Below are 14,145 nucleotides of genomic sequence, written 5' to 3'. Positions count from 1 at the left end.
CGGGCTTTGTTTAATTTGATGAAATGATGTCCCTGTGCCCTACAGTGCTGAGGAAAATCTTGGTAACCGCGAGAGGATATAAAACCTGAGGGTGAATAAAGTTGAAATTCAAGGCCCCCACAGGTTGCCGTATTGTTTTTCTAAAGCCACCTTCATGACTGGCAGCGTTCAGGGCAGAAAGCCCCACAGAACACGGGGTGGGAGGGGTGAAGGGCAGGAGGTAAAAGGTAATGGGTGAAACTTGTGCCCAGGAGCAGGTGTGTGGGAATGGCCTGTGTTACACTAGACAGGTTGCACAGGGAGGTAAGCAGATAAACTCTCCTCTGGTGCAGAGCCATGTTTTGGATAATCAGCCAATTTGAATGTATGCAGTGTCCTTCCTTGGTGCTCTGCTGAAAGCCCTCCCTGTGGTGTATCAGCAGGGGCTTTGTCACCTCGCTGCCAGCCTGTGATGTTTCTCTTACAGAGGAACAATGTGCTGGTCTCCTCAGGATGCCTTCTGTTGGTGTTTATAATCTCTTTTTGGAATGAGTCTGGACAGGCTCTTGAACCGGGATTGCAGCAAATGGCTTGTTGGTTGTGCAGTCCTGTACACAAAAGCAGCCTGTGCCTGGGAAACAGGATGATGGTGTTAACATGACACCGTGCCCAGCTAATATTGAGCTTTGGAAAGCTGCCTTATGTTGTGGCACTGTCCTGCACAAAAGCTGGGAGCAGGAAATCCCTTTCCTTCCCAGGGCTTTCACAGCAGCAAGCTCGGGGTACCAGTGCTTCATGAGTTTGGGCTAAGATATGTAGCTGTAAGTGCAGTCCTATGGCGGAGATAAATCCCCTGTAAATAACATGCAGGTAACAGAGGAGCTCCTGTCCCTGAAATGAGGAGATAGCTACAGGAGTTGAATGCTCAAAGCACATGTTTTGAAGTGTGGTAGGAGTGTGATTCCCTGCTCTGGCTGAGCTGTGTTAACAGCTTCTTTTGCTATTTACCATTCACACCTTGCCTAGACGTCTTCTGCTGTTCGTGCCTTCAGCTGTACACTTCATCTTCTTCTCATGTCTTGCACCAACTCTGGTGCTTGCTTGATCACATAATAATCCAGTTCTGCTTGCTTTCCAGCCAAAACCAATTTACTTTCTGCTGTTTTAGTGAGTTGAATTGGCTTTGTGCTGCAATCAAATGTGCACTGGAGCAAAGATTTGGCAGAAGCACATGTCCCACAGGGAAGAAACTGGGGGAGGGATGGGGGAAGAGGGCTACCTCTCTTGGCAGCAGTGAGTGGTGACTGTAACTGATGAGAAGCTGCAGTTTGAGACACCACTACCCATCAGTCGCTACGCCCTCTCTGTTTGGGGCTGTCATCTGGCTAGCAAAGGCAGCCTAACAGCAGGAGTGTTTTACTCTTTCATAGCTTTGTTTGTTTATAATTCCCAGTCTAATTATTTAGAGGTTGTTTAAGCTAGTTTGCAGATTTTACCCCAAAGATTAGGGTGCCTGCATGAACTCTGTTCTCCTGTCTAAATAACAAATATTTGGGAAATTGATTCATCATTTGCATCCAGTAGAAGATATCTACTGTTGATGGAGGGCATGAGGAATTACATCTCCCTTCTGATGGGCAGATTTCATACAAACAATTGAAAAATAACAAGGATTCATGGCTGGAAATAGACTTTTTTGGAGGGGGTGAAATATAAGAGTATCCCTGACAGACACTGTTTGCAGTATAGTAGTTTTGTTAAAACATTTCTCCTTCTGGGCTGAAAGGGTTCAGGTGTGGCCATTTTGGTTTGGAAGACTGGGTGGAACTGAAAAGATGCTATTATGGACTGGGTAAAACTCAGTGAAGCTGGTGGGCAAAGTAAGTATTTAGAAGAGTTTAAAGTCATTATGGAACCAGGTAGTTGAAATAACAGGGTCACAACCAACACAGAATTACAAGGTGAGATCTACATTTTAAAAAACCCTTAACTCTATGACATAAGGGTTTTTCTCTGGAGACTCATAAAGGAAATACAAGATAGGTAGTGACTGCTGGAGTTGCCTATATATGACATAAGAACCAGTGAAACAAGCCACAGAAAATCATGCTGACAGGGAGAAATGTCCAAATGTAGGAGTAGGAGTGTGTTTCTAAGGAGACAATCATGAAGGGATTAGATATTGTACTGGCTAAATTTAAATGACAGCCACCAAGGAAAAAGATCAGATAATTTGTTTTTACATTATTGCAGATGAAAGGATGCTGTGTTGTATGTAAGCAGATGGGTTTGTATCAAAGATGCACCCAATTCTGTCATCAATTTCTCTTTGTAATAGAAATAACCTTTGGGACTGAATTTTGGCTAGCTGATGAAGTCCAGAGGGACTGATGTGCAGAAAATGAAGTGTGAACTGTTTTGATATTTTTTTTCCCCGTGGTAATTTACTCGAGTAGGTCACATCTGTGTCCTGGATCAATGTAGTCCTGGATACATGCTCCCGCCTAACAAAACAAAACAAAACAAAACACAATGAAACAAAACAAAACAAAAAACCTAAAACCTAATCTAGGTACAGGGTACAAGGTGCTATAAATAGATCTCCGGGGACAGATTTCTCCAGCCAGGCAGGCAGGGCACCACTGGAGTCTGTTCAGTCTGACAGGAACACTAAGCTCCTGACATCAGCAGGACTAAAATTAGCTTTGGAACACTATTTTCTACCCTTATGCTGCTGCTTTTATATGAAATCTGCTGTTTATTGTTATAAACAGCAAGAAAAGAATTTGGATTGAAAGCTTTTTTTTTTTTTTTCTTTCTTAAGGAGATTTTGAAATCCCTGGTCTTTGGAATGGGAGGTAAATTCAGTTTGGGAACTAAGTAATTGGTTATGTGTGGTCAAATTTTTTTCTGTGCTAATGACAAAAAAATCACAACACTAAACATTTCTTCAGCAATAGAAATGTAAACAGTCATGGCTGAATTCATATTATATCCTTGGTGTGTGCTGTTACAAATACTTAATTTTAAAAGCAGTGGAACCATGAGCTTCTTTTATTTTTGTCTTTGGAAATGTGTGAGTTGTTTGGTCAGTAGCTGCTTCTCTTACAAGGCTGAGTACTTCCCAGCATCTTTCTGAGTAATTGTTTAGCTCTGATTTAGAGATCTTACAACATGGCTTTCTGAAGAGATGGATTTTGTCTCACTGAATCTAGACCCTCACTGTGGAATAGCCAGTTTCTGGGGCACATCCAAAACAGGCTGGAGGTAGTGAGGATGTTTCTATTGAAGCCTTGAATCCTAAAAGGCTGTTATCTGTGGGCCCCTTCATATTTACATCAGCTTGAAGTACAAAGCTGTAACACCAGCCTTGGTAATGCTCTGCATCACCACAGCTGTCACTTTCATGCTGGCTTTCCTCAAGTACTTCTGTTGCTGGCCACCCAAGAGGTATCTGAAACCTTATCATTCATTTTCTTTTTCCCTGTTCCTAAATGGAGATGTAGTAGGCTAAAACAATTTTTCCCCTTCTAAAATGTTGAGCAAAACCAAAATGGCTTTTGAAATCTGAGAAACTGTTAGCATTAAAATTTCTCCCGCATTTCTTAACAACCCATTCTCACAAATTCCATCTGTGTTGTGCTGAACTTGGGGGAACCCTTGTCTGTGTAAATCTTGCAGACTGTCTGAAACCCCATACTTATTTTTCTGTAATAATTTACCACTTCAGCGTAAAAATATGTCAGGACTCAAATTTGCTTTCAGAGGATTTTTAGACCCTGTGTAGATCTCTGCAGTCTGGATCGCTCTAAAATTCACACTGGTGGACCTTTGTGCAGTGCTTTTGTCTCGACCATCCCAGAGGTCTCAGTAGTCCTGGGCTTCTGATTCTGTGTGCCAATTTGCAAATTGCATAACATTGCAGCAAGAGCAGCTATCTGGGAGCTCAGGCCACTTCCCTGTCTCTTGGTATGAATACACTACATTCCATTTTATATTAGTAAAATATTTATGAAGTTTTATTAACATGGTAGGGGCTCTTGCTCTTTCACAAGAGGTATCAATTATGATCAGCCTTCTTTCTGATTTAATCTGCTCTCCCATCTAGTGTTTTTCTTTTCTCATCTGGACACAGATAAAATCCAATAACAGGGTATTTATTTTGTGGACAAAACTATCAGAGTTTGAGTCAGCACTTGGGGCAGTCATTGGAAAGGTTTCTTGTGGATAGAAAATTTATGAAGGTACAGAGGTGCTGGATTCAGTAATCGAGCCTTAAAAGGTATTCAAACATTTTGTTCCTGAAGAAAACATTCCTGTGCAGCTCTGAGCTATTAACATCTGGATGGTCTGTCTGGGGTTCTAAACATCAGCAATTGTATGTGTTAAGAAGGAAAAGAGGTATTAAATTTAGGTCTCCTGTTCATGCAAACAATTTGTCATTCTTTCTTTCAACCTCCTGAAAAAGAAATGCAACAGTGGCATCCTGTGGCCCCAGCAGTTCATGGCAGGTGGGTCTGGTTAGGGCAGAACCTGCTACCAAGGTTTTCCTTCACTGAGTGGGAAATGGATCGAGTTGTTTCTAAGTTAATTTTCAGAAGAAGCCCACAATATTTCAACAGAGTGCATATTTAAAACCCGAAGTAAAAACCTGCTATATACTTTTCAACCAGGATTTTTCACCACTTTATCTTATTCTGCTTATTTTTCTACCAAACACCTTGATGTTTGGGACAGAGAGGATGATTTCAGTTACTCACCGAGAAGACAGGACTTCTGCATTTCTGTCTTTGTGCTGATGAACATTTCCTCCAAAAATAGGAATAGAGGAGAGACTCCTGTTTCTAATTAACCCACGGTTTAGTGCAGCATACTGGGTCTAAAAATGAATGCTTCGGGGAAGTCCAATGAAAAGAAGACAAATAAGAGTTGTTTTCCCTTGCACCTACATCATACCCAAGTGCTCCTCCTGCACAGTGTATGTGGGTCACTTGAGTTTTTGGAAATCCTGGCTTCAACTTGTTTAACTTGGACAGGCTGTGATTTGCTTACCTCCTCACCAACAGATATTGGCAGCCGTGACCACCAGGCTCTCTCCAAAAGCTTTCTGGCATGCCAGAAGGCACCTTAATGAGGAACATACAGACTCACCTGCAGTCGTGTGGGAAATTGGCCAGCAAGCTGCTGATAGCCTCACTTTTGCTTCTTCTCCCTCGGGTTTTATGGCGGCTTCTCTTCTGTAAGAAAGGAGGTGTTAAAGTGGTTTATTTTAAAGCCTCTTCCTTCCTACTTCTTACCTTTGCACATAGAGGTAGGTGTAATTGCTGCTGAAGGCTCAGCATCAGGAAGGAGTGAGGGGAAAATGAAACAACTTTCTTTGGTTTAGTTTTTCATTTTCTTGTATCCAGGAGGCTCTGCACATTTTGAGTCGTGTATCTTGAGAACTGGAAAAGCAGAGTAGGGGCAGTTGTCCTCTGCTGCCGGTGCATGGAAAAGTCTGTAGGCATTCAGTTTTCTGTTGTGCGGGAAAGTCACCATGTGATGGCTGAAGCAGAAGGCAAGGGAACAAAACCAGCAGCAGGCAGGGGCTCAATTGTTGCCTTTAATGACGAGTAAGTACTCTGAAGATTTTTGTGGAATTGCCTAACTGAGCTTGCACCACACTTTCTGGACGGTATTAATCCCCGGGCTGCCTCTTAAAACACGGACATGCATGAAAACAAACAAATGTTGAGCCTGGCAGTGGCTCCAGAGATGTTAACCCTGCTCCTCTTTGTCAGTTAAACTGACAAGCCAGATAAGAAGAGCCGGTGTTGGTATCGTCTCTTGCATAACAAACCGCTCTCGACAAAAGAAGCAGCCTCCTGTCAAACGAATTTCCTTTACAACTGCCGAGGGGACTATTTTTAGTTTCATCTGCCATTCTTTACTCCTTAATCATCGGCTTCGCTTTTTCTCAGTTTTTCTCCCTTTTCCCTCTGCACAGCTAGCTCCGGTACCAGGTACTGCTGGTAATTGGCAGAGGAGGAGGAGGGCACTGGGCTCTCGGCTGCTCCCTGTTAACCTGTGTCTGTATGAGATGCTACCGGCCTTGCCATGTCGAGCTCAGCTCTGGGCCTGTGTTTCCACCTTCACAGAAAGGCAAACAGACCACTCTGAACCTAAATGAGGGATGTCAAAGACCAGCAAGTGCATGGGATCAATTCTAGCCGGGAAAAGGTTTTTTAGCTAAGGCTATGTTAAGAAAACATGTTTTAAGTTGCAGGAGTAGAGCTACAAATATCCAGTGTTGAAGTGACATCACAGACACACTGCACCAGGACAGTAAATTCTTCATATACCATTGGCAAAGCAAAGCAGTGCCTGGCTTTTCCACTGGAGATAAAATTAAAGTGCTGTGGGAATGATGGTGTTTATTTCGTCTGTATTTACTCTGTGGTGCTGACTGCTTTTCCTATTGGTCTGCTTGAGCCACTGTGTGTTTGTAGCCTTTTGAGCAGCAGAATAATTCTTATCTTCTGGCTGAGATATTAAACAGCAGTTCTGCCTATCTGCAACCCATTAGAGATTTTGTAGTGCTATTTGCAAGCTTAAGAGCATCTTAAGGCTTTAGTCATTCAGGAAGCAACACTGCTTTGCTCAGTTGAGCATACTAATTCAGACAGGTCCATCATCCTCCCAGCCTCTTTCTAAAGCCTAATTCAAGTGGTTTTTATGTATTCTATACCTTCTTCCTCCACAGTATGCAAAAGCTTCAAATAATGAGTGGTTTCATGCCCATGGTGATTCTGTAGAGTACAAGTTTTATACCCATTTTATAGCTGGATTTGAGAAACACAAAGGCAAAGTGAATAGTCAAAGTCAAGAGGGAAGTATCTGGCAGCAGAGGAAATGATGGTTGTGCCACCTGAGGGTATTTAACAGTACTGAAGTTAGTGTACTAGCTACCGTTTTCCAGGGAAGTGCCACAATTCTCATAAACAAGGAATCACTAGAAATGGTCAAAAGTTTTTATCACCATTATTTTCTTGACAAATATGAGTTTTCACATGATACAAGATTTTTGCAGAAAATGTAACTATTTTGAGAAAGTGAAGTAAAATTTATTGGATTCGAACAAAAATGAGTTAGGTTTATAAGATTTATAATGTAAATCTTCCAATTGGTCTTTTTCCCTAGCGTAAACAAAACAAAACAAAGAAAAAACAAAACAAAAACCAAAACAACAACAACAACAAAACACCAAAAACAAAAACCCAAACCAAAACCAACCAACCAAACAAACAAAAGCTGGAAAGAAAGCGAAAAAGAGACCTGGTTTCTCCAATGGTTTCATTCTCCAATGAAATGAGAATACTAATGTATTCTTTATGGAAAAATAAAACTACATCTTTGTTCAGGCTTCAGTCTCTTTATTCTTAGTCTTTTCTTTTTGTCCTTTAACTGACTAATCTCCTTAACCCTAATAAACATGCACCAGCACTTTGAACAACACTCATTAGCCAAGGAAAATGAGAGGGAGAGAGCTGGGAAGAGGTCTTATGGCTGATGACAGTGGCTTCTTGTGACTTTGGTTGCTTTACTGTCCAGTAGAACAGGGATCTCCTTAGCAATTCTTCTGTCTCCCCTCCTTCCATGGCCTGGGTTCTCATTGTGCAGTAGCCCTCAGATTCATGCACCTGTGCTGGGATCCACCTGGCATAATCCCAGTCTATGCGTAGCAGAATTATCTTTGGGCTTCTCAAAGGCTGGTTACCCCTGGCTGTGGCATACACCACTGTACAGCCTACAGTCTGACATAAAATTATTCCTGCTTTTCTTTTCCCAATATACCATTGCTTTTGGCAGTGTTACTCTTTACTTTCAGCTTTATTTATCAGGACATTTGTGAAAATCTGTTTCTGATTCTGCTCTCTTGAAATCTCTGAATTTGATTTTGGTTTAGGAGCTGGAAGTAGGGAAAACATTAAAAGCAAGATTAGTTTTGTATTTTTGAAGATGCTTGAAAGACTGCCAAAGAGCTGTCAGGTTAGTGATGGCTTGTGACATATAAAAGCAGACAAGCAAAGGTTCATAATAATTCAAGATCTGTTGAAAACCATATTGAAACATGGCTAGCAGTTAGGGTTTTTTTAAGAGAAAATTTTCATTGTGCATATTCAGACTCAGAAGTGTATTTCAGCCCTTACTGTGGGAAAAAGCTTGTGACTAGCTTTATGGGCATCCTTTGGATTTTGCCTCTCTTGCTCAGATTTTCAGTGTTTTCATCCCAGTTCATCTGTTACATCTCTTACCTGGCTTCCTGGCAGGGATACTGCCTTTAGGTGTCTGCACACGTGGAGTCCCCCTTTCCCTGCTGCCTGGGTATGTGAAGCCTTTCTTTCATGCATTTATCCACTTGTTCAGTAGTTCACTTCCCTACCTCTCTAGGCTTTTGTTGCTCTACAAAAAGGAGCAGTTAGTTGAAACTTCTCCTGGATCAGTGGTGTGAGAAGTAGCAAGAAACTTCTTGATGAGGAGCCTACAAAAAAATCTTTTGGGTTCCACTGGGTGAAGAGGGCCTGACCTTCAAAATTTCCCACGGCATGTTAAGAGGATATGGGCAAAGATCTCAGGGAAAAATGAGAACTCTGCTTTCAGAATGGCCATGAAATGAGAAAGACAAATTAAAAAACAAATTTTCCTCTCACACTGTGTAAAGGGCTCTCTGCTGAACAATCACCAGCTGAATGCATATAAGAAGCAGCCAGCAATCATTAAGCTCAATTAACCATATTCTTGTGCCCATGATACATCTGTAGATTATTTCAACAAAGTGATGGTGGGCAAGGAGGAGAGGAAAATTGAAGAAAAGAGGTTCTGCTGTGAACACTCGTACCACCATCACCCAAGCGATGCTGTAATACAGAAACTGGGTCAGAGACACCCTTCCCCCTCCATGCTGCTGTCAAAGTTATTTGAGTGTCTATTGAAACTCTCACAATAGAAGAGTTTGGCTCCTGCATTTGCTGAGCAAAACTGATTTGTATTTCTTCATTCAGAAAACACTGCTGGGTAATTTTCTGAGCAAGTACAATGCGGCGGTTCAGTAGATCCCTGAAAGCTGATTTCTTGGTGATTTGTTTTTTGTTTAATAAGACACCAATGCTTTTATTTAGCATTTCAGAATTGACATGCTGAATCTGCGTTTAGGAGCCTTAAACCTCTCTCTTGCCTTTGTTAGTTTTAGGACTGGCACTGGTAGTCTTCCTTCAAAGTCTGAAACATTGTGGGAAGTCTCTTGAGAGGCTGTCTAACTGATGATTTAAATCTAAGTTAATTTCTTTATTAGCTTCTGGGATAATCGAAGTAAAAGATATTAATTTGGAAGTAGGGCTTGGCTAAATTTAAACACAGTGCTCTTCGGGACTCTTCCCACTCCCCTTTTTAATCTTGAATTTGAGTCTGTCATCCTTGTTTACAGCTGTCCCATTAGCAGTCTTAGCCTTCCGGTGTGCTGTCTGCTCTGGGATTTTTCTGTCTTGTTTTTCTGGATTCTTTCAGGGAGTCCCAGTGGCTCTACCTTGTCCTGAAAAGAAACCAAACTACATTTCATGCTCATAAGGACAGCGTGCACAGATTGTCAGCAAGCATGGAACTTGGTTGTTTGGCTATAAGCAGTGACATTGTTTGGCAGTTGTTGTTAGCCCTTATTCCAAAGGAGACATGAGTGAAGTGAAATAGTGGGGTCCGGAGTTTGAACCTGCTTTCTGAGTTAATAAATTCTCTAATTTCACTTCCCCTCCCTGCTGTCCTCAGCATGCAGGGAGGAGTGAGCACACGCCGTCTCACACATTTTCCCCCTTATATAAAATGTAATTTCTTTCCTGAAAATTGCCCTACTTGATGGACACTCTGGAGCTGGCTGGGAGACTTAATTGGCCATGAAGCCCAAAACGGTGTTTGGGCCATGGCTATTGGAAGTTGCACACCCTAAGTAGTTGTTATATCGTGTGTTAAGGAGGCATGTTTGCGAGTGACAAAGAAGAGGAGATGGAACTGCAATTCCTTGTTTTCTCTGTACCTCAGACTATTCTCTGAACAAGCTATTTTATTGTTATCAAGCAAAAGTGATAACCTTTGTGCCCATTCATATCTAGCTTATTTCTGATTCATTTTACTGTGTTTTTAAAATAAAAAGGAAAAAAAAGGAAACAATACACTGGGTTGGGTGTTAGCTTCAACAGTGAACACCTCTTGAACAACATTTCTCGACAGGCACATAGTTACCTATGTCAGCCTCTCTTCCTTGCATCCTAACTACCTAGAGGAAGAAATAGAAATTCTTGCCATTCCACCTGATTGCCCAAATTTTGGGAGAAGCTCAAGAAAACAAGCCGTTTGCACCCTGAAATCTGATGGCAAAATGACTTCTCTTTTTATCAAGGCTAATCACTTTCCAGCCCTGTCTCTGGCAAATCCTCTATCTGTAATAATCGAGTCAGTATATATGACATAGTTTTTTGACAGAACAATATTTCTTAATAATTTAGTAGCATTGTACACACACAAAAACAGAGTTATAATTAGCTCTTATCCCTAAAGTTGGAAGAGCTTTTCAGTTCATTGGAGGCTGCTGGCCAATTCTCTTATCTAATTGGATGAAGTTCCTACTTTCTCCCATTTGTATAATGTCTGCTTTTACACAAACTCATTAAGTGCAGCTGTACTCCAAGTTTCTAACAACAGCCCCAGTGAAGACGAGGCAGAAGTTTAATAGCTGTTCTGTTCTCTCTTTTTCATCTGATCTTAATCCATTTTGGTGGTTGATGTGTGCCCAAACATCTTTCCCTAGCACCTAACTCTACCCCCTCCGGTTTTTTATTATGAATTATATTAATAATTAGAAACCAGACAAATTGCATAAGATTGATCTGTCTGTTTTGAAACTGGAGAGTTTACAGCTTGCTTTCAAGGAAGATGGATTTAAAGCAATTATTTGTTTCTGTGAGGCATACAGAAGTGATTTTCCCCCTTCATTTTGAAGCTGGCATTAAGATGAACTAACATAATCACTACACTATTCTTTAAATCTTCAGAGACATTAAACTGATTATACAGGTAGAACAGCAGCATCATAGTTAACATATTAAGGTTTTTCATTTAGATGGATTTTTGGCAAAATAAATACATTTTATACCAAAAAAAACCACCACACACACTTTTGTCAGTCTGACTGGGTTTTTTTCTCATGTTGCTGTATATAATTTTGAATTTCTACTTAGCTGAGTATACAAAGTCTTCATTTGCCAAAATTCAAATTTGTCTTACAGTACTGCCTACATACATTCAAATCACATTTACAAAGAAATGTTTACCACATACTTGCAGCAATACAGATATGTCATTAGTATATCCCTGGTATTAGAGTGATTTTATAACTCCTATGGATGTTTTTTCCTACTGAAGAACTATTCCAAGGTTTACTGGGAATCTTCCAGCTGTATAATTTCCTTTCCTTACTGTGTTCCATTTTCCCACCAAAGAAGGGAGGCTGTACGAAAGAGGGAAACTCAGAGAAATTTTCTCACAGTGTTGATTGTTTCATGAGGACACGTATCGTGATGATAAATGCTCTTGCTCAGATAGCCGGTGATAGGGAGACATGGGTGACAATGAGGATGACATTCTTTGGCACTGGGGTCTGAAGTTACAGCTGTGTATGTGCACGTGTCTGCAAAAGAGGGGAGACATCAAAGAAGCACAGTGAGACGTCAGTAGAGGGACTCAAACTAAGCCTAAATTGAATAAGAAGGGAAATTTCCCTCCGTTGGTGCTCCAGCTCCTAGCATTGATATTCCTTTCAGGTGTAGTGCTCTCCTGGCTCTGAAGGTCACCAAAGGATTGACCCTTACAAGGTTCACAACACCCTTAGCTCTGTCTAGCATTTAAAGATGCAAACATCTGGCAAAATCCAAAGGGCAGTATGAATGGGGAGGACTTCCTGAACTCTACTTCCTTTACCTTAGAGTCTTCCCTCAGTTCAAGTCCTCATGAAGAGGTACCGGAGTTGAACATTTTGTTTCTATTCCTGTGAGTGTATGAAAGCTGAGCAGTGTTGTAACCAAGTCCTAGTCAAAAGACCTGTCAAAGTTGGCAAAATTCAGGAGTGCAGGTTGAATATCAGTCTTCTCAATAATGGCACCAAGAGGTAGTTTAATTCTTTGTTATAATATAAAACTAATCTTAGCATGAGTCACGAGTAGTTTTTTGACTGATATATGTCTCTAATCAAAACCTGAAATCTGTGAACATCTCTTGTTTTCAGATAATTGGCTCCATCTGTAGACATGTTCCATCCTAGTCTCAATCCCTGTGTAGACAAACATAAAACATGGGCATTCTTGTTTAGAATCCCATTTGTTGTCTCCTCTTGGTCTGCTGCCCTACACATACGTGACATAAGCTTGTCTGACATTCATAAGTGAGAACATTTAGGTCTTTTCTACCCAATAAAGACAATGTCTTCGAAGTGTGCAAGCTTGTTTTTAGAGGACATATTTATGTATTAAAAGGGCTCTTATAATGCTGGAACATTTGTTTTGCCAGCTACAGTCATCATAGGTACACCATTAAATTTACAACAGTAGCTGCTCTCTGCTAATTTTGTAATGTTTTGACAGAACTTAACACATGAATGTATGTTTGTGCTACTAGTCATTGGTGAATCATACCACTTAATTGGATGGGTCAAGAAGATAAATAGATGTGGTCTCTGGGAAATGAAAATGGCTTCTTTCATTTGTGACTGAGTTTGTTTGTACACTGCTTTTGTTGGAAGTAGCAATTTTTGATGGGGATTATGGAAAAAAAGTGGTGACTTATTTTCCTAACACTTGAGTGAGTGGTGATAGTTGTTGGAGGATGTGATGACAGAAGAAAAGCGGGTTTTAATTTTGGTTTTGAAGTGGGTGGGGGTAGGCAAGTGGATACTCAAGACACATTAATGAAGTTATGTTGACAACTGCTAAGTGTGAAGTCTGTCATGTATTTCATTGCAATGAATGTGTCTTTATAAGCAAACTGCATTGGAGACATCTGTGCAATTGTCAGCTGTAATTAAAGGATGATTCAGCAGTGGACATACAGTTGAAAATGAAGGACAGAATTTTTTTTTTTAATGTGGGTGTGTATACTTCTGCTTGCCAAAAGTGACATATCTTTTTGACTAGCTAACTCTTTCCAAGTATCTACTAAAACAAAAAAAAAAAAAATTGGACCTAATTAATTTTTTTATTTTTAAATACAATTTCTGCAGTAGGAGAGAATTTGAATATTTTAAGGCAAGCAAATTAAAACTTTTTGGTCATATCCTTGTTGGTGGCATTCTGGAGATACATAGAGAAATTACTTCCAGAAAGACTTGGGAAAGCATGAGGTAATACATCACTTTTCAAGTATGCAAAATAAGCAAAGCAAAGGATAGTGCTTAGTCTAGGGCACATCTCTGCTTGCATGTGCCACGCTCACTTGTAACACATGCAGCAGCTGTGTGTCATGGTCCATTTCCTTAATACCTTTCTGACTCTACTATGGATTTTAATGTTGCTTTCAAAGGAGCTTGCAAGATACAGCTGGGGTTTCTCCTCATAAGGCAGGAACAATATTCAGGATGGCTGGGTGATTTTTTCCCCTGCCACATAGCTTCCCATAGCAATCAACCTGAACTTAAGAAAAGTAAAGGTATTTGAGGAAGGATCCCGGCTTTTTTCAGGGAGTTGAGCAGCCCTGTGTAGCAGTTAAAGCTGTTCTGCGGCTATCAGTACTCCACTTCCAGTGCAAGTACTAAATTTTCTCTTCCTAGCTCTAGTTAATATCGATGGGAGTTTCCCAGTAGATGATGATTGGAGTAGTTCTCAAGTGGGTAGCTTGCTTTGAAAAGCCTGTGATGTGAAGAGGAGGTTCGGCCTATCTGAACCTTGGATGCTGTCATCTCTTCTTGGAGGTAGCTGTATAAACTTTTTATACTTCTTGAATATCTTTTATGGCCTCTGGACTGCCCTGCTTTCCCCCTCCATCTTGGCAGAAAGCAAGAAAGCAGCTATAAAGTAACAGCACTGGCGTCTAATTCCAGAACTGGAAGTTGTTATTTGGATGTAACTGGAAGCATTGCTATTTGTCCTTGGT

This window comes from Onychostruthus taczanowskii, unplaced genomic scaffold (genome assembly GCF_017590055.1).
Source record: "Onychostruthus taczanowskii isolate IOZ18803 unplaced genomic scaffold, ASM1759005v1 scaffold119, whole genome shotgun sequence".
NCBI classification, from domain to species: domain Eukaryota; kingdom Metazoa; phylum Chordata; class Aves; order Passeriformes; family Passeridae; genus Onychostruthus; species Onychostruthus taczanowskii.
Note: the sequence above shows the minus strand (reverse complement) of the source record.